This window comes from Mirounga angustirostris, unplaced genomic scaffold (genome assembly GCF_029215605.1).
Source record: "Mirounga angustirostris isolate CCGP_5_RB_7025 unplaced genomic scaffold, mMirAng1.0.hap1 SCAF_3, whole genome shotgun sequence".
NCBI lineage: Eukaryota > Metazoa > Chordata > Mammalia > Carnivora > Phocidae > Mirounga > Mirounga angustirostris.
In genome coordinates, this window is record NW_026991711.1 from 8800201 (window position 1) to 8822706 (window position 22506).

The window sequence follows — 22506 nt, forward strand, 5'->3', positions numbered from 1 at the left end:
CTGAATCTTAATCTTGCAAATTCCTAAGTAACTACTCATTTATGATAATACAATGGGTCCTTGATGAGATCCATGTGCAATTTTCACCTGCATTTCTATGACTTTAATATTGAAATGTTGGCTTTGTTATTTTTTTTTTTTAAGATTTTATTTATTTATTTGAGAGAGAGAGCATGAGAGGGAGGAGGGTCAGAGGGAGAAGCAGACTCCCCGCCGAGCAGGGAGCCCGATGCGGGACTTGATCCCGGGACTCCAGGATCATGACCTGAGCCGAAGGCAGTCGCTTAACCAACTGAGCCACCCAGGCACCCCGGCTTTGTTATTTTTTAAACTTCCTAGACTACTTACCTACATAATTGCCTTTTTTCCTATAGAGTTCTTCTTTGTAAGCTGAATTCCAACTTGACCACTTCCAGGCTATGACCTTGAGCAAGTTACTTCACCTCCTTCTGCCTCAATCTCTTCACCTATGGAGTGAGGATATAATAGGAGGACTGAAGGAACTTAAGTGTCGATACATTGAAAAGCACAGAGAACCGAGGCAGGCATAGACCCATGCCATTTTCAGGTTGAAGACGGCCTCAGAGAGAGAGAAAAATTCAGGTTACAATATGTGAGACTTCAATATTGCATAGTGAATATTAAATAAGTCTCAGTTATTATTATTAGCCAAAGGTCCAGCACCCAGTAGGACCATGTACCAGGTGTCCTGATGCTGGACATTCTTTTTTTTTTTTTGGTGGTTAATTTTATTTATTATGTTATGTTAATCACCATACACTACATCATTAGGTTTTGATGTAGTGTTCCATGATTCATTGTGTATAACACCCATTGCTCCATGCAATTCCTTCCCCACTTTAATACCCATCACCAGACTAGATCCTGGACATTCTTATCTCATTACATCATGTTTCATCAGTATCGTCCCCACCATTAGCTGACTCCTGACTTTTTAGACACTTTCCATCTTCTCTGGTACCCAGGCGTGATGACAAGTTTGACTTCCATGGTCCCACTTCTCAAACTCTCCGTAGATATGGTTTTGTACTTATCCTCTGGCTCAGATCTCTTCTAACTGTCTTGAGTAACTTCATGCGATACCCGTCCTCCAATGCCTCCCTGATAACACCTTTCCCAAAGTCAACTAAACAAAGATGCTCAGGTACCTGAGCATGGGAGGTACCTACTCCAGTGCATCCTGGGAGGGCATCCTGGCCAGGCACGAGGCAAATCAGCACAGATACATCTTTGGAGCCTGTTTGAACTCAGTCTTTCTTCCATCACTTTGCAGTTTAAAGAATGACAAATAATATTTTTGAATGTTGCGGTCATGACATTCAAGTAGAAAGAAAATTTGCCACCAACTAGATGTGCCACCAACTAGAGCAGCCTTGGTATGTGCTCTACTCCTGTTCCACTTTCTTGCTTCCCAGAAAGCCCAGAACAGAGAAGGCATTTGGAAGAGAAATGATCATACCCCTAAATCAGAAGCAGCGATGAGTTGACTGGCTGAGTCTAGCCAGGCTTCCTTGAAAGCCAGCAGCAGGCTCCCACACGGCGAACGCTCTTGGCTCTCCATGGCTACTACCACCAGCCTCCTTTTGGAAAGCCTTCAGAGATTAGCCTCAACCTACCTTTCTGGCCTGATCTCCTTTGATGACCCACGCACATAACACACTCCAGCAAGGTTGGAGTATTTGATGTTCCCCAGGGATCTTTCTCAATGACTTGTGATCTTATTTCCACCAGAAAGTTCTTTCCCAATCTCTCCCCTAGCCTTGTTCCTTTTCCATATCAGATTATACTTCCTCCCTCAGCACAACTGCTGTGTCCTCCAACTCTTGCAACAAGATGTAATCTCTCTCCACCTAACGTCTCCTAGCACTGTGGGTGTACCTGTCCTTGGGCCCTTATTCCATTCTGCTCTATATTATAATCATTCACATATTGAATTGTTTCATTTGCCACCATCAAGCTGTATTCATCTTGAGGGTAGAGACTGTGTCATTGTATCCCCTGCCAGGCCTAAAACAGAGCTTGGCATGCCGAATGCACTGAGTAAATATTTTTCATGTTGAATTGAAGATTATATTGTGGATAAATACCCTTTGATTTACTTTATATTTATTTAAATTTATTTTGTTTTATTTTGCAAATATTACTGACTGTATCAACTTAATATTTCCTTTCCCCTGGTTTTGTTCCTGTTACTGGCAATGAACAGTATTCTCAATACACTATGTATGTGCCGAAAGCCAAAAAAGCAGAAAGAGCAACAAAAAATGGAGAACCAGGCCTTGTATTTAATCTTCATGTTTTTTACATTTTCAGGGGAACGTCCAAAAGCATTTCATGTTCTCAGATAACCTGCATACTGCACGAGGCTATGGCTCCATAAGAATAAAATGAAATATTAAAAGCCAGGTTATATTATTAGACTTTGAGACCATAATTCTCAATTATCCTTTGGTTTATCTCTAGTCTTTCATCCCCACAAAATTCAGCGTTCTCTCCCTTTTTTCACTGTAAACAATTCACTTCACGAATGTAGAATAATAAAATTAGGCTTCATACGAAGAAGTTCTGGATGCTTATAGAAAATAAATCCTATCTCTTTGTCCTCCCTGAGCCTGGCTTCTCAGTCTCTGTGGTTTCTTCTCTCTGGATCTGTGCCTCTTAAATGCCTTAAGGTCAAAAAGCAGGAAGGTGGATAGGCACCTGGCTCAGTTGATTTAGCATCTGACTCTTGATTTCTGCTCAGGTCATGATCTCAGGGTTGTGGTATGGAGCTCAGCCTTCGGCTCAGCGGGTCATCTGCTGGAATCCTCTCTCTCCCTCTCCCCCTACCCTCACCCTGCTTGTGCATGCATGCGCTCTCTCTCTCCCTTTCTCTCTCAAATAAATAATCTTTTTTAAAAAGTGGGAAGGTGAAAAGATGAGAAGAATGACTTTAATGAGGCCATTGGGTACCGTGACTTTGTAGTCACTTTGTAAAGTACAAAGCAAAGGAATGTTCATTTGAGACCCATCTCAAAGGTGTCATCTTGTTTCTCAACAGGAGCACCCAGAAGGATGTGCTATTTTTATTTAAATGGATTTTTATAAGGTTCATCAGAGCCCAGCATATTATAATAAACAGATGATAACATAGTGTGATAAAGACAAAAACTGTCAATATTTTTTGTTTCCTGATTCTTGAAAAGACATTGAATCACTGAACTAGTTGGAAAGAAAGAAAAAAAGAAAGGATAAAGGCAAGAAGAGAGGGTAGGAGGGAGGGAGGGAGAAATGCTGACCTTGGGAGAGTGAGCTCAAGCTGTCTCCTATAATAAGTAAATTGAAAAAGCAAAGGGAAGACTTCCATCTGACTTACACAGCACCTGTCAAAATCCAGAGTTGAGTCTATCTAAAGAAAACAATATGGTCGGTTTCTACATTAAAGAGCTCCAATAAAGCCATCTGAAATGTCTAAATGGATGTTTATTGTAACTTACTTATTTCCTGAACTCATAGCCATGTACCTATCTGTGATACAGTCGGTGACATTTAAGGTATCCTTCCAGGTTCAATGACCAAAGAGCTAAGTGTCTTAGAAACCCTTTGTCCTTTACCTTATATAGCACTTCCATGCTGGCGGAGGGGGTGTGTGGAGGGGCGTGCATGGAGAACAAGGTTAGGTGAAGGGTGTTCAGAAATTGGAATATACATTTTTAAAGAAAATCAGCAAGGAAAAGGGACTATTTTAGACACCGTCCTCTATCACAATTCCCCATTCAGATATTCCTACTCGAAGACTCAAATTTTCTTTTTTTTTTTTTTAAAGCATGGCATTTCTGTTTGATTTCTTTTTTTTTTTTTAAAGATTTTATTTATTTATTTGAGAGAGAGAATGAGAGAGCACATGAGAGGGGGGAGGGTCAGAGGGAGAAGCAGGCTCCCCGCCGAGCAGGGAGCCCGATGCGGGACTCGATCCCGGGACTCCAGGACCATGACCTGAGCCGAAGGCAGTCGCTTAACCAACTGAGCCACCCAGGCGCCCTCAAATTTTCTTAAAAGCAAAATGCCTCCCTCTTTTTCTCTTGCCATTTCCTTAACTTAAAATTCCTTCTATTCTCTATTCCTCTTACTAGGATTGCCAGATTTTGCAAATAAAAATACAGGGCATCCAGTTCAGTTTGAATTTCAGATAAATAACAGTTTTTTTTAGTAATAAGTATATTCCATGCAACATTGGGAAATATGTACTAAAAAAGACTCATTGTTTATCTGAAATTCAAATTTAAACAATAAATCATTTTTCAGTATAAGTACATCCCAAATATTGCATGGGACATACTTACACTTGAAATGTTATCTGTGGTTTATCTGAAGTTCAAACTGAACTGGACCTGCTGTATTTTATCTGGCAGCTCTGCTCTTAGGTAAATTCTCCTATCATTCAAGCCCAGATTAAATCCCATTTCTTCAGTGAATGCTATCCTATCCATCTTATTTTGAAAGGATTCATGCATTTATTCATTACTCCCCAATCAAATATGTATTGAACACCTATTTTTCCTCCAGGAACTGTGTTAGGTACTGGAGATAAAACAAAACAAACCAAACAAACAAACAAGGTCCATAGCTCACAGGCAGAGGACGACCTTGAAGGCAGGTAATAATGACCCAAGGAATAAGTGTCATGAGAGAGAGATGCACAGGGTGCCACGGAAAATCCATAAATAAGCCTCCTTGTAGGACTGCAGGCTATCTGTCCCTTTCATCTCCTATCTCACTCTATCTTATATTAATCAACATTTGGAACTATATCTAGTACTTCTCAGCCTCTGCCTGGTGTCAGACTTTGCTTATAGTAGGTACTTTTATTTGTTTTGTGTAATGAAGCCCTTTTATTTTCCATTCACTTGCTCTTCATTGGAGTTTTTAGAAAGATAACCACAAGACTGAGTTTGGTTTGTTTCACTTTAACCACAGTGAGAAATCATGCATTTTCCAGTGTGCTACATGTGTCAGTCGTCATTTTGTGTGCCTTACATAGTCACTGAATCCTCCTCACACCGTCTCAGTGAGCTACGTGCTCTTTATATCCCATTTTATGGAAGAGGAAACAAAGACACAAAACATTAACTTTCCCTAAACCACACAAATAATAAAGGTGAAGCTGAGATTCAGACCCCGCTGACCAGCTTCAGAATGCTGTGGTGCCACTATGATGGAGGTGATTTTAAAAGTTAAAGTTAAATAAGCTCCTGGAATTTTCTGTGGACACTTTATTTGTTCTTTTTTTTTATTTTTATTTTTAAAAAGAGTAATCCTGTTTATGTTTCTAAAGAGCCACAAATGAACCACTTAGCCTCGAATACAATTCAAGAGAAGAAATTTCAAGAAAGAAGCTAAAACAGTGCCAATTCACATCATGAAAGCATAAGGTAGTTCATGACCTTTCCTGTCATCATTATCTACCCCAATCCTGGTCTGTGCTACATTATCTACATCCCCAGTTACTACTGGACAACAGCAGGTCTGATTGATGTAAGAAAGCAGAGTCATGAAAGCCTGTTCAAGGAACTGTTTAACTGAAGGTTAGTTACCATGTGGTTAGAAAAAGTAAAATCATTCTTCAACAGGTGGTAGAATATTTAGAGAAAATCAAACATGGTGCCAAGAGATGTACTTAGGATGGAGTATTGTAACCTTATTACCTGACTTGTAAAAATACAAACCTTATTACCTGACTTGTAAAAATACAAACTTAAGTGTACTGAATGTTCTAAATCTTATGACTTCCAAAATGTGACCTGGAGAAGTCCACTTGATGAATGTTAAAAATATATTTTTTTCTGTTTGCATAAAATGAGGATACTTAAAACATGAGATTAATTTGGAAGCGCACAAACCCCACTCTCTAAAAAGGAGACTGTCCTTTACCTCTTCTTGATGACTGGGACTTCTAGCAAATATGTCCTGCTTTAAATTTCAGCTACATGCGATACAAAGAGATTTCAGTCTTCAGGAAATCACCTCCCTCTACAAATAACAGAGGCTGTTGTGACCTGGTCTTGGTGTTTATGTCCCACTTAGTATGGTGCAGTACATCAGGGGAAGGATAGCTCCGTGTAATTGTTGCTAATAAATTATGGTGTTAAAATAAGTAAAATTATTGAGAAGAGCTGTTTGTCCCTACATGGCATTCTGATGCCAAAGCTGAGACTTCATTAATATTTTTTTAAGGCTGTGAACTAAAATATCGTCTATGGCCTCTTTCACTTTCTGAGTCAGTAGTGCAGAAATGGGAAGTTATCATAGTAAATTATATTTAATACTTCATATAAATCCAAAAATTCAAAATCTCAAAAATATATGAAATTCTCTTACTTTGGGCAAATTTTCCACCATATAAATTAATGGGAGCTTCATATATAATTGATAATAGTGTGACATTTGGAAAAATATAAAATGTCAGACAGAGACATCTTGAGTAAACATGTCACAAAAGTCTGTGTTTATAACAATAAAAGATAAATCGGTTTGGGGGAATAATAGAATCTCAGAGGTTGAAAGAACTTTAAAGGTTATTGAGTTTACTACCCCAAGTTTTAATATACTCTTCAGCATCTTCTCCCACATCTAGGCAGTGCTGGCCCAAGTACAGGAGACTATATAATTATCACCCCGGAGTTTGTACCTACATTTCCATCAAAAACCATCACTGAGATTGTCTTACTGACAACAAGAGAACAGGGCCAAGATTGGGCAGGGACTTTGAAAGGGACCTGTTTCCACCTGTCCCACAACAAACAACCCTTTTCATCTTTCTGTTAACTTCCAGCCATTTTGTCCTCCAAGCGTTGGACAGAATTTGGGCCACCGAGGAAGCCCATGTGGGTGAACTGAGAACCACAAGCAGGAACACTGGTATGAAAGGAGAGCAAGGTCAACAACAAGTGTGTGTGAGGGTCAGTGGCAACCATGCAGAGTTCTCAAGAGTAGCAGGTGTCTTCACCACCATCTGGAGCTGAGAAAACGCCATGTGATCAGAGACTTCTTTTTTTTTCAGTCATGGTAAAAAACACACGACGTGATATTTACCATCTTTTCCAGCTTTTAAATGAACAGTGCATTCGTGTTAACTACAGATCTCTAGAAGCTTTTCATTTTGCAAAACTGAAACCCTACACTCATTGAACATCAACTCCCCTCTTCCTTTTTCCTGAGCCTCTGGCAATCCCCATTCAATTTTCCCTTTACAAGGGTTGACTACTTCAGATACCTCGTGTAAGGGGAATCATCATGCATGGCTTATCTCACTTACCCAAATGTCCTCAAGCCTCCTCCATGTTGTAGCATGTGACAGAATTTCTTCCTTTTTTGAGGCTGAGTAATATTGCATTGTACGCATATGTCATCATTTCTCTATCTGTTCATTCACTGATGGACATTTAGCTTGATTTCACTTCTCAGCTATTGAGAATAATGCTGTAATGAGCATGAGGGTGCAAATATCTTTTTGAGATCCCGTTTTCAATTCTTGTGGATATATGCGCAGAAGTGGGATTGCTGAATTATACGTGGCTCTTCTTTGAATTTTTTGGAAATCTCAAGGCTTCCCTTTTTTAACCATTTGCTCTGTGTTCTTGTCAATTGCCAGTTCTTCCAACTCTGGCTCCTGGGAAGACACTCGGGACACTATGCCGGGACATCTGGAGACAAACTTCTTCTGACTCTGCCTACTCAGATTAGTGCCAATACTGAGAGCAAGCCTTTCTGCACGGCTCTACACAGTCCTCCAAAGGTAAAACCCAGCCCGGTTATTCTTTACTTACTCCTTCAGGATGGGGAATATGCAGATTCCTCTAATAATTGTTTCCCAGGTTTATTGCAAGAAAGCCTATCAGGGACACAAACACAATATCTATTTCAAAGTAATGATCTCTTTCCCCTCTTCTTTAGAGAAAGTAACTTAGATATTTTTAGTGAAAAAAAAGTATTCTTTGGGAATATTTGATATGAAATGTGTATAAATATGTTATTTATGTAGTATAGTAATTTATGAATGTAACTTATAGAATTAGGTAAAGCCCACCTAAAATCTCAAATTCAGGTATCCCCTGTGAATTACATTACTGAATAAACACATCAGGGAAAAAGCAAGTTTTGGTGTTTCTAGGTACAACTCTGAAAAACCAGGGCCTACCAGCCCAATAAAGACTTGATTTGTGTATTAGTCAGGATGTTCCAGAAAAACAAAATCAGGACAGAGAGAAGTTATAAGGAATTAGCTCATGTGATTACAAAGACCAAAAAGTCCCAAGATCTGCCATCCACAAGCGGGAGACCCGGGAAAGCCAGTGGTGTAATTCAGTCTGAGTCCAAAGACCTGAGAACCAAGGAAGCCAATGGTACTAATCCCAGTTTAAGAGGAGGAGAAAATGAGATGAGATGGACCCAGCTTAATTGCGGGAGGCAGAGAAAAAAAGGATGAATTCCTGCTTCATCTGCCTTTTGTTCTATTCAGGCCCTCAAACAATTAGGGGATGCCCTCCCACACTGGGTGTCAATAGTCCATCTATTCAAATATGAATCCCATCCAGAAACACCTCCACAGATACAGCCGAGACAACACTTAATCTGGGTATCCAAGTCCCACTCAAACTGACACATAAAATTAACCATCACAACTGGGTGTCAAGAAAATTTTGCTTAATTGACGTAATCGTTATTCTGCAGGAGAACTGTGAACATCAAGGAGCCAAAGAAGAACAAGTGCAAAGCAGAGAAATTTTCCAGTGTTTGTCGAGAATGATTCAGAAAAAAAGCAATACTGAACCCGAGGTAGAGACATGCTGCTCTTTCTAGAGCTGGAAAATCTGAAAAGCAGGGAGGGCTCCCTGGATTTTCCAGAGCCTGGAAAAAACAGCCCTCAAGGTGATCTCTTTCTCTCTGTTCAATATCAACTAGCAGAATTCTGAGTACCCTTAAGGTACCCTGATAGTGCAAAGGAGGCATCAGACTGAGGTCCCTGGAAATAAATTTTCTCCATTGTCAATAACGGTTTGTCATTATGGTCATACATCACCCTCTTGTGAGTTGGTTTAAGGTGTCAGTCTCTGGAACGTTGATAAACTCCAGCCACTCTGCACCAGCAAACCAGAAGACAAGACCCACTTGCAGGGGCCTCTCCAAAATTCTCCCCTAAAGGCATATTCCATGAGCAGCTGAGAGCTAGCATAGGTTTATCTTCGATTCCTAACTTCCATGCGGAGGCAAAGGATAGCTACCTATCTGTCTATCTGTCTGTCTAACTATCTATCCAACCACTATAAAGAAAGAAGCTGAGTGGGAAGATCTACTACGGGCTGTAAAGATGAAATTTGTCTCAGTCTGAGATAAAGGATAGAAACCAGAACGGTACAGAATAAAAGCTTAAGTTGGGAAATGAGCACAATAATTAAACCCAGGACACCCAATAAAAATGAAGAAATAATTTCAACAGTCCCAAGCCCCGACAGACAGGGCTGGACAGCACCAATCAGGACAGACATGACTTTGACACCCTTCAGCCCTCCCCATTTGGGGAAAGAATCCTGTCTACCATCCCCATCCATTATTCCTGAATGAGAATCTCTCTTCCTCTCCCTTTTTAGGGGCAACTCTCAGGAATATATACAAAATCAGTCATTTACACCTTAACATGAATTTAATTCTGCTTAGGGGTTCCCAGAGTGACTCGTAACTTAAGCCTCAACTTCTTTTTTTTTTTTTAGGATTTTATTTATTTGACAGAGAGAGAGAGAGAGACAGCGAGAGAGGGAACACAAGCAGGGGGAGTGGGAGCGGGAGAAGCAGGCTTCCTGTGGAGCAGAGAGCCCGATGTGGGGCTCGATCCCAGGACCCTGGGATCATGACCTGAGCCAAAGGCGGACGCTTAACAACTGAGCCACCCAGGCACCCCTTAAACCTCAACTTCTTATTAGGCACCAAGGTAAATTGAGCCTACGGTAGAGGTGTTGGAGTGACCAACTGGCAAGGAAACAGATGAGGTATCAGTAGGTATGCTCAACCAAGGTAGGCTAGGTAAAGTTCAGAATCAAAAACCCAGGCATGTCAGAAGCTCAGATTATAAATAGTTCTGACCTCTCTGGCTGGATTTTGTAACAGACATCTGTCACTGACTCCAGCTTTTATTTCATTTTCTGGGGTTTTGTTAGTTTGCAAATTTTTGTTTGTCCAGTATCTCAGTGGTCACTGATGGGGAGGGGCAGAGGAAGAGGGTGTGGTATTCACTCTCTGAGATGAACATAGATAGGAAGGACCAGGATTCTAAATTCTAGTTTTGACCAGGTATCAAGAACATCTACAAGCAACTCCGAAAAGGCCGGAGGGACTCATACACACACAAAACACAAGGACACACAAAATTACCTTGTATTTCTTTAACATTTTGGCCCATAACCCTTAATCTAAACAACTCAGCCCCATTCTGATTTGCACCTGATCTAACCTTTGCCCTCTTGTTTCTTCAAAAAACCACAGAAGGATGAGCCCAAGGGAAAAGCAAGCCAAAAGAAAGAAACAGTATAGTCCAAACACCTGCTTTGAGAAAATGAAGTAAAAGGCAAGATCCATAAACAAAAATTGGCCCACAGTTTGTTTCTCAGAGTTCATAGTCTCTCATGGTTTTAGAGGGGAGGGGGGTGGGGGGATGGGTTAGCCCGGTGATGGGTATTAAGGAGGGCACGTATTGAATGGAGCACTGGGTGTTATACGCAAATAATGAATCATGGAACACTACATCAAAAACTAATGGTGTAATGTATGATGACTAACATAATAAAATAAAATTTAAAAAATAATAAATTAATTTAAAAAAAAAATTGGCCCAGGCCATTTATTTTACCTTTCTCTTGCCGTGGCTCTCACCCTTGTTTTTACTTAGCATTGCAAGTTCTCTACCACTTCCTGACATATAGAAACCCAAAAAAGTGACCAACTGCTTGGAACAAAGATGGAATTCTTACAGCAAAAAGTAATATCTCAAAAATTATCCTGCTACACATGCAATAAGAATTCAAAATGCTCTCCTCAATAATTATCAAATGTTGAGATAATCCTCAGTGAAACAGATGGAATAAATTATAGTCAAATATTTAAACATGTGTTGTTGCTGCAACAACTTTCCAGACAGTCCAAAATTCCAGAGAAATATTCTTCAAGATGTGGCACAGATTTCTGGAGTCCTTACCACATGTGAGAAGCTCTGCTCTTTCTGTTAGGTCCTCAGGAACGGGGAAGGGCATTCTGATGGACGACTTCCAAATCGATGAGATTTTCTGCTTGTGGAAACAAGATATGCCGCAGGAAAATCAAGCCCATGTGTGAGTAAACTGTGGTGCCTCCACAACTCTTTATGGGAATTGACATCCATTGATTTTTGAAAGTATACATTTTACCAAAACTCAACAATGTTTTTTAACAAGGCCTTCTTATACCGTATCATCAGCTTCAGTCACTCTGTAATTAGATTGAATTAACATGTCCCAAATGCCAGAGGGGTAGCAACAGTGACAACACTGAGTACAGTTAATGCATAAAAATTAAAATGTTTGCTCTCCATAGCATTCAATTACATATTATATTCCTCTTTGCTTCTCTAATGTTTCTCTGTAGGAACCTTGAGAATTATGGTTTCTCGCGGTGGGTCATTCATACCAACATATTTTATAGATGAGTTTACTGGTGGATTACATAGTAAGAAGACAAGACAGTCAACTCCTAATAAAAGTGAGAAGTTTCCAGTCCCAACCTCTCTTTCCTGTCAATTGCAGGGCTGAAAATAGGCTTCCTGTATGAGCTCATTTTTGAGGATGAGAGAGGGTAGTTTGAAAAGATAAAATGTAATCTTCCTCAAGATATGCACTAGCCACCTCCAATTCTGTCAAATAAGGAGGATATGATAAAATAAAATCTAAATACAGTCATGCCTGTAATATTTAGTGACTACATGAGCATGAAGCAAAATACAGTGATAAGATTGGAAGACAGCTGACAGCGATAACGATAAATCATAGGTCTGAGGTGGGACTTACTAGTACAACAGAATGCCACAGTATTTTTTTCTAAAGATTTTATTTATTTATTTGACAGAGAGAGACACAGCAAGAGAGGGAACACAAGCAGGGGGAGTGGGAGAGGGAGAAGCAGGCTTCCTGCGGAGCAGGGAGCCCGATGCAGGGCTCGATCCCAGGACCCTGGGACCATGACCTGAGCCGAAGGCAGACGCTTAACGACTGAGCCACCCAGACACCCCCAGACTGCCACAGTATTTTAAAAACAAGGTTTGCACATGAATTCCAATTCCAGATTGACGAATTCATTGACAGAAATAAATTCACATATAAATATCAACCAATAAAAAAGAACAAAAAGGAAGACTAAAGCATTATTTACTAATTTATCAACATAAAAGTACCACAGTTACCACAGAGTAAGCAACTTCAACCAACATTCCAGTGAGATTAAAATAGGTGTAAACACCTTTTTAAAAACTGCTTAATAATATAAAAGCTAATTAGAGAGGAAATATAGAGGTAAAAGAGGTTAAGCAAGTGTGGGGGGGGGCGGACAATTTTACCCAAGGTCCTTACAATTCTGGAGGAGAGTCAAAGGGATTAGCTGCACGATTAACAGCTTTTGAGGGAGGGAACACAGACTGGAGTCCGGCACGTACTAAAAACCAAGAACTCAAGGATGCAGGACAACTAAATGAAATCCAGTAGGAGGGGGGAGAAAAGGCAACAGAATCAGATCCATGGTGGCTCCAGGTATTAGAGAGTCTATATTTAAAAAAAAAAAAAAAAAAGTACTACTACTGTTTTCAATAAGATGCAAACAAAATTGATAGTTATCATCAGAAAACTAGACAATCTCAAAATAATGAAAATTCCAGAAATAAAAGGTATGATGACTGAAATTAGAAAGATATGAATGAGTTTAGCCGAATTAAGACAACTAAATGTAAAGAGTATTGGTGAACTGGTAGATAGGCCAGAAGAAAAGATCCAAAATAGAAGATAAAGAAAATATTATGGAAAAAAACATGAGAGAGTGAGCAAGTCAGAAGTCACAGTGAGAAGCCTACAGTACATGTAATTTGTGTCTGAGGAAAAAGATGGGACAGAAGTAATAGTCACCAAAACCATGGCTGATAGTTTGCCAAAATTGAAGAAAGATATGGAACGTATTTAAAAGTACTATGCAATACTTCTAAATGAATCTTGTTCTCAAAGAAGAAATTAAAGCAAAAATTAGAAAAAATGTTTAACTCATTGATATTAGAAATGCAACATATCAGAACTTGTGGAATGGAACTAAAGATGTAAAAATGTGTATGTTAGAAGAGAAGGGTTATATATCCATCTCAAGAGATGAGGAAAAAGCACAGAAGTTAAATGGAGAACCTGACAAAAAATTTACAAAATAAGAAAAGCACAGCCACTTTCATTCTTGCCTCATAAAATGTATTTGGAGAGCATTTCTGTAAGTATTTAAAATAATTCATCAGTGAAACCATTTGGGACTGGAGTTTTCTCTGTGAGAAGATTTTAATTACAAATGCAAATTCTTTAGTAGCTATGGAACTATTAGTATTTTCTATTTTTTCCTGAGTTAGTTTTGGTAAGTAGTGTCGTTTAAGGAATGTGTCCACTTCATCTAAGTTGTCTAATTTATTGGCATGAAATTTTTCATATTTGCTTATTATTATCACTGTAATGTCCATAGTATTAGTAGTAATATTGTATCTTTCATTCCTGATCTTTATCATCAAGTTTTTTTCTAACTTGATCAGACATTCTAGCCATTTATCAACTTTACTGATCTTTTCAAAACACTAATTTAGCTTTCCCTAACGTTTTATTCTCTTTCATAAATATCTTGTTAGTACTTATAGCATTTTGCTTTTTCATCTTCTTAAGATTAAAATTTGGATCATTAATCTTAAACTTTTCCTCTTTATTGCAAACATTTGAAGCTAGTAATGCCACTGTTATGTGGAGTTTGATATTGTGTGTTTTCAACTGCATACATTTCAAAATGCTTTAAATATTTCCTCTAGTTTCTTCTTTGACCCATGGATAATTTAGAATTTTTTTTAACTTCTAAATTTTTGAAATGTTTCCAGTTCTCTTATTGGTAGTTACTTATAATTAATATCCTGTGGTTAGATCACATACTACAGAAGGTTTGATCTTCTTACATTTATCAACACATTTTTTTTGTCCTGTTACCTGATCTATCTTGTGACTGTTCCGTGTGTACTAGGAAATAAAAACGTGTATTCTATCGTTATTGGGTACAGGGTTTTTAAAATGCCAAGTAGGTGAATGTGGTTGATAGCATTATTCAAATCTTCTACAACCTTACTTAATTTTTGGCTACATGTACTATCAATTAATTACTGAGAGAGATGTTAAAAATCACCAAGTTTTTATGGATTTCTTCCTTTAGTTCCATATTTATTTCATACATTCTGAAGTTCTTTTAGGAGGTGTATACACATTCAGGATTGTTACATCTCCAGAATAAATAGAATCTTTATGATTATGAAATAGTTCCTTTATTGATAATATTGCTCCTTTTGAGTTGTTTAAATGATATTAATAGAGCCAATGAGCTTTCTTACACTAGGTAGTCTGATACATCTTCCATCCTTCTACTTTCACCAATCTATGCCTTTGTATTATCATGGACTGAAAGTTTTTGTCCCCCCAAAATTCATGTGTTGATGCCCTAACCCCCAGTGCGATGGTATTTGGAGGGGGTCCTTTGGGAGGTAAGTAAGTGTAGATGAGTTCCTAGGGGGAGGGTGGGCTCTCATAACAGAATTAGTACACATTCCACCACAATTCAGTGGTGAACATTCATAAACTACTGTTCAGGTTAAGAAATACAATATCACCAGCACCCAGGCGCCTGTTTGTGGACCCTCCCAACCACTACTCCCTACCTCTCTGCAAAGCAGAACTTCACTTTCAAGGTAATCACATCCTTGTTTCTCTTTAATCTTTTGCCACCCAAGCAAACCTCCCTAAAGACTATAGTATGGTTTGTTTTTGTTTTTAAATAAATGGACTCACAGACTACTGTTTCTGGTAATGACACAGGGGCTTATGGTGAATTCATCCTCTTACAGATATCAATTATAAATTCTGGCAAAAATATTAAAAAGAACTACTTGAAGGTAATGAATAGCCACCAAAGGCAGAACAAAACTGGAAGGTATTTGATCCTTGATAAAAGAGAACAGCTCTGAGTGAGATCTATAATTACAAAGCTCTTCCCCTCAAGGCAGCCATCAGTCCATGCAGTGTGGTGTGGTAGAATTAAAGCAGAAAGCCACACAAGCTTGAGATGTCAGAGAAAAAAGCCTGCAATTGCCAGAGAATCTAAAAATCAAGGGAGAAATCCCAGGAAGAAGGAAGATATGAGGACATTCCCCAATTTTGCATCTAATTTTCCCTAAATCCTTGGCTGACCCCTGAGCAGCTTGTGTACAAGGGAGACTCCAAAGAGTAAAGCAGAAAGAAAGAGCTGAGATCTGAAAGAGTTGATCATAGATTTCAGCTCCCGCCTACCAGAGAAGACACAACATTGGACGTGTATTCCTATAAATTAGAGACGTATTGTAAACACCTCAGGCTTTTCATGAAAGAAGGGCCATGCCTCGAGAATAAAATCTATGTCTCAAGGCTAAGAATCTAACCATAAGACTAGACTAAGTGCAAAACCAAAAGGCTCATCCTTACAGAGTGAAAAACCCATACAAGTTCAATGTAATAAGCCGGTAATTTAACCGCCCACTGAGTCAGCTGCCATTTGGGTCAACTGCATGAACTACCACTCTTCAGAGGAAAATTCCTTAATTAGGGTCTCTGCAACACACCGTGTACAATGTCTGGCATATACCAAAGAAAACAAAACCTAGACACATAGAGAAGCAAGACAATGTGATCCATACTCAAGGGGAAAAGTAATGATGCCTAGGAGTAGACCTCAAAATGCCCCATTTTGCCTCAAAAAATAGTAATGTCCAGCTCTCCCCCATGGAAAAAAAAATATATCATCTGGAAGCAAAGAAGTGGAGATACATAACCCAAAGCTAAGATTTCAACATGTAGGACCCAAGGTAAGGAAAAAAGACTCTAGATTCTGTTGCAGCAGGGCTCCTAAAACTGTTTCCCAACAGCGATCCATTCTCTGGTAATGAGGAGGCAATATCCTAAAACTGGTCACTAATATCCCAACATATGGAACCAAGCAAGCTGAAGTTGATAGCCTTACATTTTTTACCTTCGGATTTTTTTTAAAGATTTTATTTATTTGAGAGATTGAGAGTGAGCAGGAGTGGGAAAGGAGCAGAGGGAGAGGGAGAAGCAGACTCCACGCTGAGCAGGGAGCCCGACACGGGGCTCAATCCTAGGACCACAGGATCATGACCTGAGCAGAAGGCAGACGCTTAACGACTGAGACACCCAGGTGCCCCCTTTTTAAGATTTTTAATTTATTCATTTGAGAGCACAAGTAGGGGGAGAGGCAGAGGGAGAGGGAGAAGCAGACTCCCCACTGAGCTGGGAGCCCAACAAGGGGCTCAATCCTAGGACCACAGGATCATGACCTGAGCAGAAGGCAGACGCTTAACTGACTGAGCCACCCAGGTGCCCCCAGACTTTTTTAATCAAGAGAAAGAAGTGAATATGAGGATGTGAACCACTTGGGGCTGTGTCAGTATGTGCATTTTAGTATATATACTCTAAATATGCTGGAGAACAATCCACAGTTCAAGGGTAGAATACACTTTCCTCAGTAGGTGGAATAAATTCTGGCAAAGATATTTAGCAAAATCTGAAAAGTAAACAGAATTTATTGCACATGAAAATGTTAAGAGTGTTGATGAGAGGAAGAAAGAAGACCAGAAAGTATAGGAGAAAAGGAAAAGAAAAGAAGAGAAAGGAGAAGAACAGTGCATGCAAGACATACATAAAGAATCTAATCTGGAAGAAAATCTAACTCAAAGAACAGAAGAACGTTCAGTGTGAGCACTTCCCACTTTAGAATAACTAAAAATAAATTCAATGAAATAAAATTTAACAGATTAAACGTTAAAAATGCAGACCATGATGACAATGGACCTTCCAGAACTAAGTAAACAATTTAAGGACAAGTATATCATTTCCATGGTAAAAAGTAATTTGGAAATGACAAGGAATCAAACAGATATATAAAAGACTGGAGATAATCACCATAAAGGAAAAGAAACAAGGAAAATATTTTTAAAAATTAGAGGATAACAGAAAGGGAGGATCAACATAGTTATTCCAAATTAAATAATTGATATTTCCTTAAATATAAAAGCTAACATATGAAACAGAGAAAGTATCCAGAGATAAAATATAAGAAAACTTCCTAATCAAAAAGGAGTATTTGAATCTAAACACACAGAGTATATAGTGTTCTAAGACATGTCAATATAGTATGACCAACCCAGAGTCACATTCTGATTGGATTCCTGAACTTCAAAGTCAAAGAATAGATTCTTCAAGTATTCAGGCAGGGGGAAAAAAAAAAAAAAAACTGAAGAAAAAAATAATCTAGTCTGACACTTCCCTATGGCAATGTTCAGTACCAGAAGACAATATAGTAATGTCCATAAAGATCTAAGAAGTAATGTTAAATAAGAATATTTACCTTCCAAAAGGAAGGCAAAAACAAAAAAACAAAAAACAAAAAACCCACATTCATAAATAAGAAAGCACAGGAATGCAAACTCCTAAAGTCTTTCTAGATAAAACTAGTCAGTAGAATACACAGAATCAAAAATTAAAGTTAAGAAAAAAACATAAGAGAACTCAAAAAAATAGAGAAGTCACCTGTGGTGAATTAAAACTGGCTACAACTTTTTTTTTCATTTTCTGCAAAGAAAGTTGGGAGTTTTTTTCCTTCCACCTGGAATCTTCAGTGGAAATGGTACTGTGCCAGATCTAGGCTCAGCCTTTAAGGCCTGGCAATCTTCAGGATGATCTGGAAGGGAGCTGTGAGAAGCCTTAGCCACCTGGAGAGAGGCAACATGTAATTGTTCCAGTGGCCGGCCCCAGCTGAGCTTCCGGCCACCAGCCAACATGGACTGCCAGCTCGTGAGTGAGCCATCTGAGAAGGTCTGGTCAGCCCAGAGAACCATGGGAAATAATATCACAGTTGTTTTAAATCACTAAACTCTGGGGTATTTCATTACACAGCATTAGAAAACTGAAACACTAACATAGCAGGATTGATATTTAAGCACTAAATTCATTCTAAAAGACTAAACATCTTTGAAGATTATAGTTACAAAGCAGAACGTAAATATTATAATGATTGCAATGAGAAAAAGAACACTAACTAATAGTGGCTCCCATTTCACTTTGGGTATCAGCCAACCTCCCCCTAACGGCCTATAGGGGATCTATGTGATCAGGCCTTCCATCCTGTATACTTTCTTTCCTCTAATGCCATTGCTCTGCTCTTCATCAACTCCATTCCAACCCCAGCCTCCTGGCATTCCTTAGGGATTCCTGCCAGGCATTCCTTAGGGATTCACTCTAGCTTTCCTCTACCTAGAATGGTTACCCCAGACACCTGACTGCCTCCACTTACCCTCTCCCACCTTGCCTTTCTAATGAATGACTGGACTCCAACTTTCTTCTCTCATTCCGGCATGTGATACACTTGGTCTTTCCCACCCTTGTTTTTCTATTTCTGCTTACTTTGTATTCCCTAAATTATTATCATATTTGCCTTCATTATTTATTTCCTGTCTCCCCCTGACTACACTGTAAGTTCCACAAAAGCAAGTATCTGTCCATTTTATTCACAGATGTATCCCAAACACCTAAAACAGTTTCTGGCTCAGAGTAGGTGCTCAACATCTATGAAATCATACAATTTGGAAACTGGAAGGCAGGCAGGAAAGAAATGTGAGAATGTCCATTTTCCTCCCTTAAATGCTAAGGAGTTAACATTGCAAAAAATTCAACATATGTTTTTAAATGCATTCAACATCTTATGCTTTCCATAATACCCTCTCAATATTTATCTGAAGCTATATCATTCCTTTATTTGATATTTTTCTGCTAAATTCATATACAATAATTTTAATACATCTAATTTTTACCAGAGCATGCAGACGTGATGCCAATGTCATCAGCTTGTCTCCTTATGCTGACAGAAAGACCTTTTCATTCCCTTCATTTATCTGCAAAGGGACACATTTGGACTGACGCTCACTTAATATTAACAAAATGTCCAATCATCTGGACTTTTTACTTCTGTCTTCGAACCTCTTTGCATTAAGTAAAATTTTTGTAATAAATATTTATCAGTTGTAAAAATTATAAAGTGAAATTTACAAGATAAATTACTTACTTCCTTAATGAGTTAGCTCTACCCCAAATGTCCCAAAAGTAGCTCATATTCAACATGTACCAAAATAAGAAAAGAAAAGAAAGGACTGGCCTTAATCCTTTTTACCCCAACTTGATATTTAAATTTATCTTTGACTCCTGTCTTAATAAGGCATCTAGTTATCAAGCTTTCTCTGTTTTTAATTTTAATTAGCATCTCAAATCCAATTCTGCTCCTCAATTCCATTGCCATGCTCAAATACCCTATGCAGGAGGAAATCCAAATTCCTCCACACATCACTCAAATTATCTTGAGAATCTGCCCTTGATCACCTTTCCTACCTCAGTCGCCATCTCTCCCCAGCCTCGGCACTGGGCTTGCATTCTCAAAAGTCCAGACAACTTGCTCATTAGAGGCTCTCCTGCCTTTTGTTAATTTTTTTTCTGCTCTCTTTGTCTTTACTAAAGTTCCCTTTGAAAAGCTCAACCTGTCTCAGAAGTGTGGAGGAAAACAAGGAAAGGTTGTCTGTCCGTTTTTGTTTGTTTGTTTTAGTTTTCCCTCGAGCTGGAAGTTTGAAAGGAGGTACAGTACACAGAGATGGTGAAGAGGCTGTGAAGGTATGGTCCTCGAAGGGGAACCAAAGGGATAAAATCTGAGCAAGGAAACACGACCAAAGGGCATATCCCACTGTTGCTTCATCTGCTTAATCAGCCGTCCTGCCACTTGGAGAGATCTCTTACCAGAATCCCACTGTTGCTGTTGGGGACGACATAGGTTTTATTAAAGAGATTATTACCCTGAACTTTGTTTTACAAAGTGCCATTGAACACGAGCCTTCTGACATGATTGACGTACAACAGGTGCACAGTGGTGGAGCCCTTGATCCCACTCGATGAATGAACAGCTAGTCTGGTCCTGGTCTATTCTCGCCAGGGTATTTTTGCCTCCAAGACGGTCAGTGGAGACTCCACTGTTCAGCGTTCAAGAAGGAACGGGAGAGAGGAGTGAGGGAGTTCATCTCAGCCAGAGGGAACTGTTCAACAGAATCACTCAAATCCCAAATGACTGTTGATCGGAATAGAGCCACAATAGGAAACAGAAAGCTTGCCTTTCACATGTGATCTTCAGGGCAAACACTTTGTTTGGAAAGCTATTAAACCTTTACTACTCCAATGTGATCCACAGACACCAAATGGAAGCCCGAGCAGTCGAATGGACCCATGACGTGCTGTGTCTCCACCCAGGAGGCCAGAAGCAAGAATCGGCTGCTGGTTTCTTAAAGATGGTCTGTACCTGAGCTCAGGGCATGGAAAAAATGAGCAGAAAAGATTGAGGAGGATGACAGTGGAAATCAAGCCCCAGCCTCTGACAGTGCACTCAGGTGTGCATCTGTTCCCTGATTCTGTATTGTAATTAAAAAGAATGATTTTTACATATTTAGATATTTTCCATTTGTCCTGGTCTGATGCCTGAATTTGAATGCAGCTGAAGTTAAGGGTACTAATTAATTGTGAATCACTCCAATACTCGAATATGAGGCCTCTTTGAGCCTAATGTGCAAATTTATGTAAAAACAATGTGAAAATTAGAAATGCATTGGCACATTTTTTTTAACCAGAACTGTAGCGTTCTGTCTAGTCAAACAGACTGCTCATTTGTAAGTTGTCTATATGCAAAGCGTTCTGCCCCTGGGAGCCTCAAATCTCCTTAGCAAGTCGTCTGAAATTTGAGAACAGCTTTGTTCTGAACCCACTTTCTAGTCTCTTCACTTTCTCTCCTCTGCTTCCAGCAGTGTGGACAAAAGGCTAAGTACAGATTTCACCTGGCAGCCAGCAGCAAGCGGGGCCCGGAACAGGAAGCCCACCCTGGGACCAAGCCAAATCACCGGCCAGCCCGAAAGCCTCAAGTTTCCCCTTGCAGATCAGACCCAGTGAAGTGAAAGAGGCTGTTTGTGGGTAGGTCCTAGGCCAGCTCTCCGACTTTCTTGGGTCATGGCTGAGGTTAAAGCAGGGCAGGTGCTTTGAAACTCCATCACCACTGCAGTTGCAGGCGGCCTCGCCCAGGCTTCGCGGAAAGAGCCCGAGCTGACAAGTGCCACGGTGCAGCGGAGGCGGGGGGGGGGGGGGGGCGTTCAGCTCCTCTGCCCTCAGCTGCCTGGCACCACAGCCAAGAAGTGGGCCAGAGGTCAGTCCCAGAAGATGCTTGCAGGGGGCAGGCAGGGCAGGGCAAAGTCATTCCATGTGTGGGAGTGGCAGGGGAGCCCTTATGGGAATTACTTAGCTAATCATTTAGTGGTGGGAGCAGAAAGGGTAGTGACAGAGACGGGAGGATTTCCCAGGAACTGGCATGCAGCCAGGCAGAGCTAATGGCAACCCACCCATGCCAGCAAAGGCAGCCATGAAGCATGACCCCAAAGAGGGGCACTTCTTGGATAGGAGCTGCACCAACAATGAGGGTGAATCCCTGTCACCCCTTAGGGACATTGCACCATGTTTACCCAGCAGCACAATCCCAGATTAAAGGGACAGCATTGCTAGGCCCCCAGTGGCGGGGGGGGGGGGGGAACATCTGACATAATTGACTCCTCTACTTGGTGCTCACAGCCCATGTTTACTCAAGGTACGGAAAAGGTAATTCCCCATATTGAATTGCTCTGTAAATGCTGTTCTCGGTTGTAACCAGGAAGTTCAATTTCCACCAGCTTCGGTGCCATGGTCGTCACCCTGACATTGGTATTCTCTGGCCTTGATACTCACAGTGTGGTCCCCTGGATCGGCACCGTCACTCTGAGCTTGTCAGAAATGCAAACATCCTGGGGCCCACCCTAGACTTCCAGAATTAGAATCTGCACTATAACAGGATCCCTGGAGGATTCGTGTGTTTTGAGAAGTTTGTTCTAAGGTACTTCTAATTTTCACTAAGCCAGACTGAGTTTTGCAGGGTCCAGTTATCAGCTGTATAACTTTGACTAAAGCACTTCATTTCCTTGACCCTCAAGTCCTCATCTGTAAAATGGGCATGCTCATCCTACTTAATTTAACATGATTAAAGTAAACAACAAATTAGAAT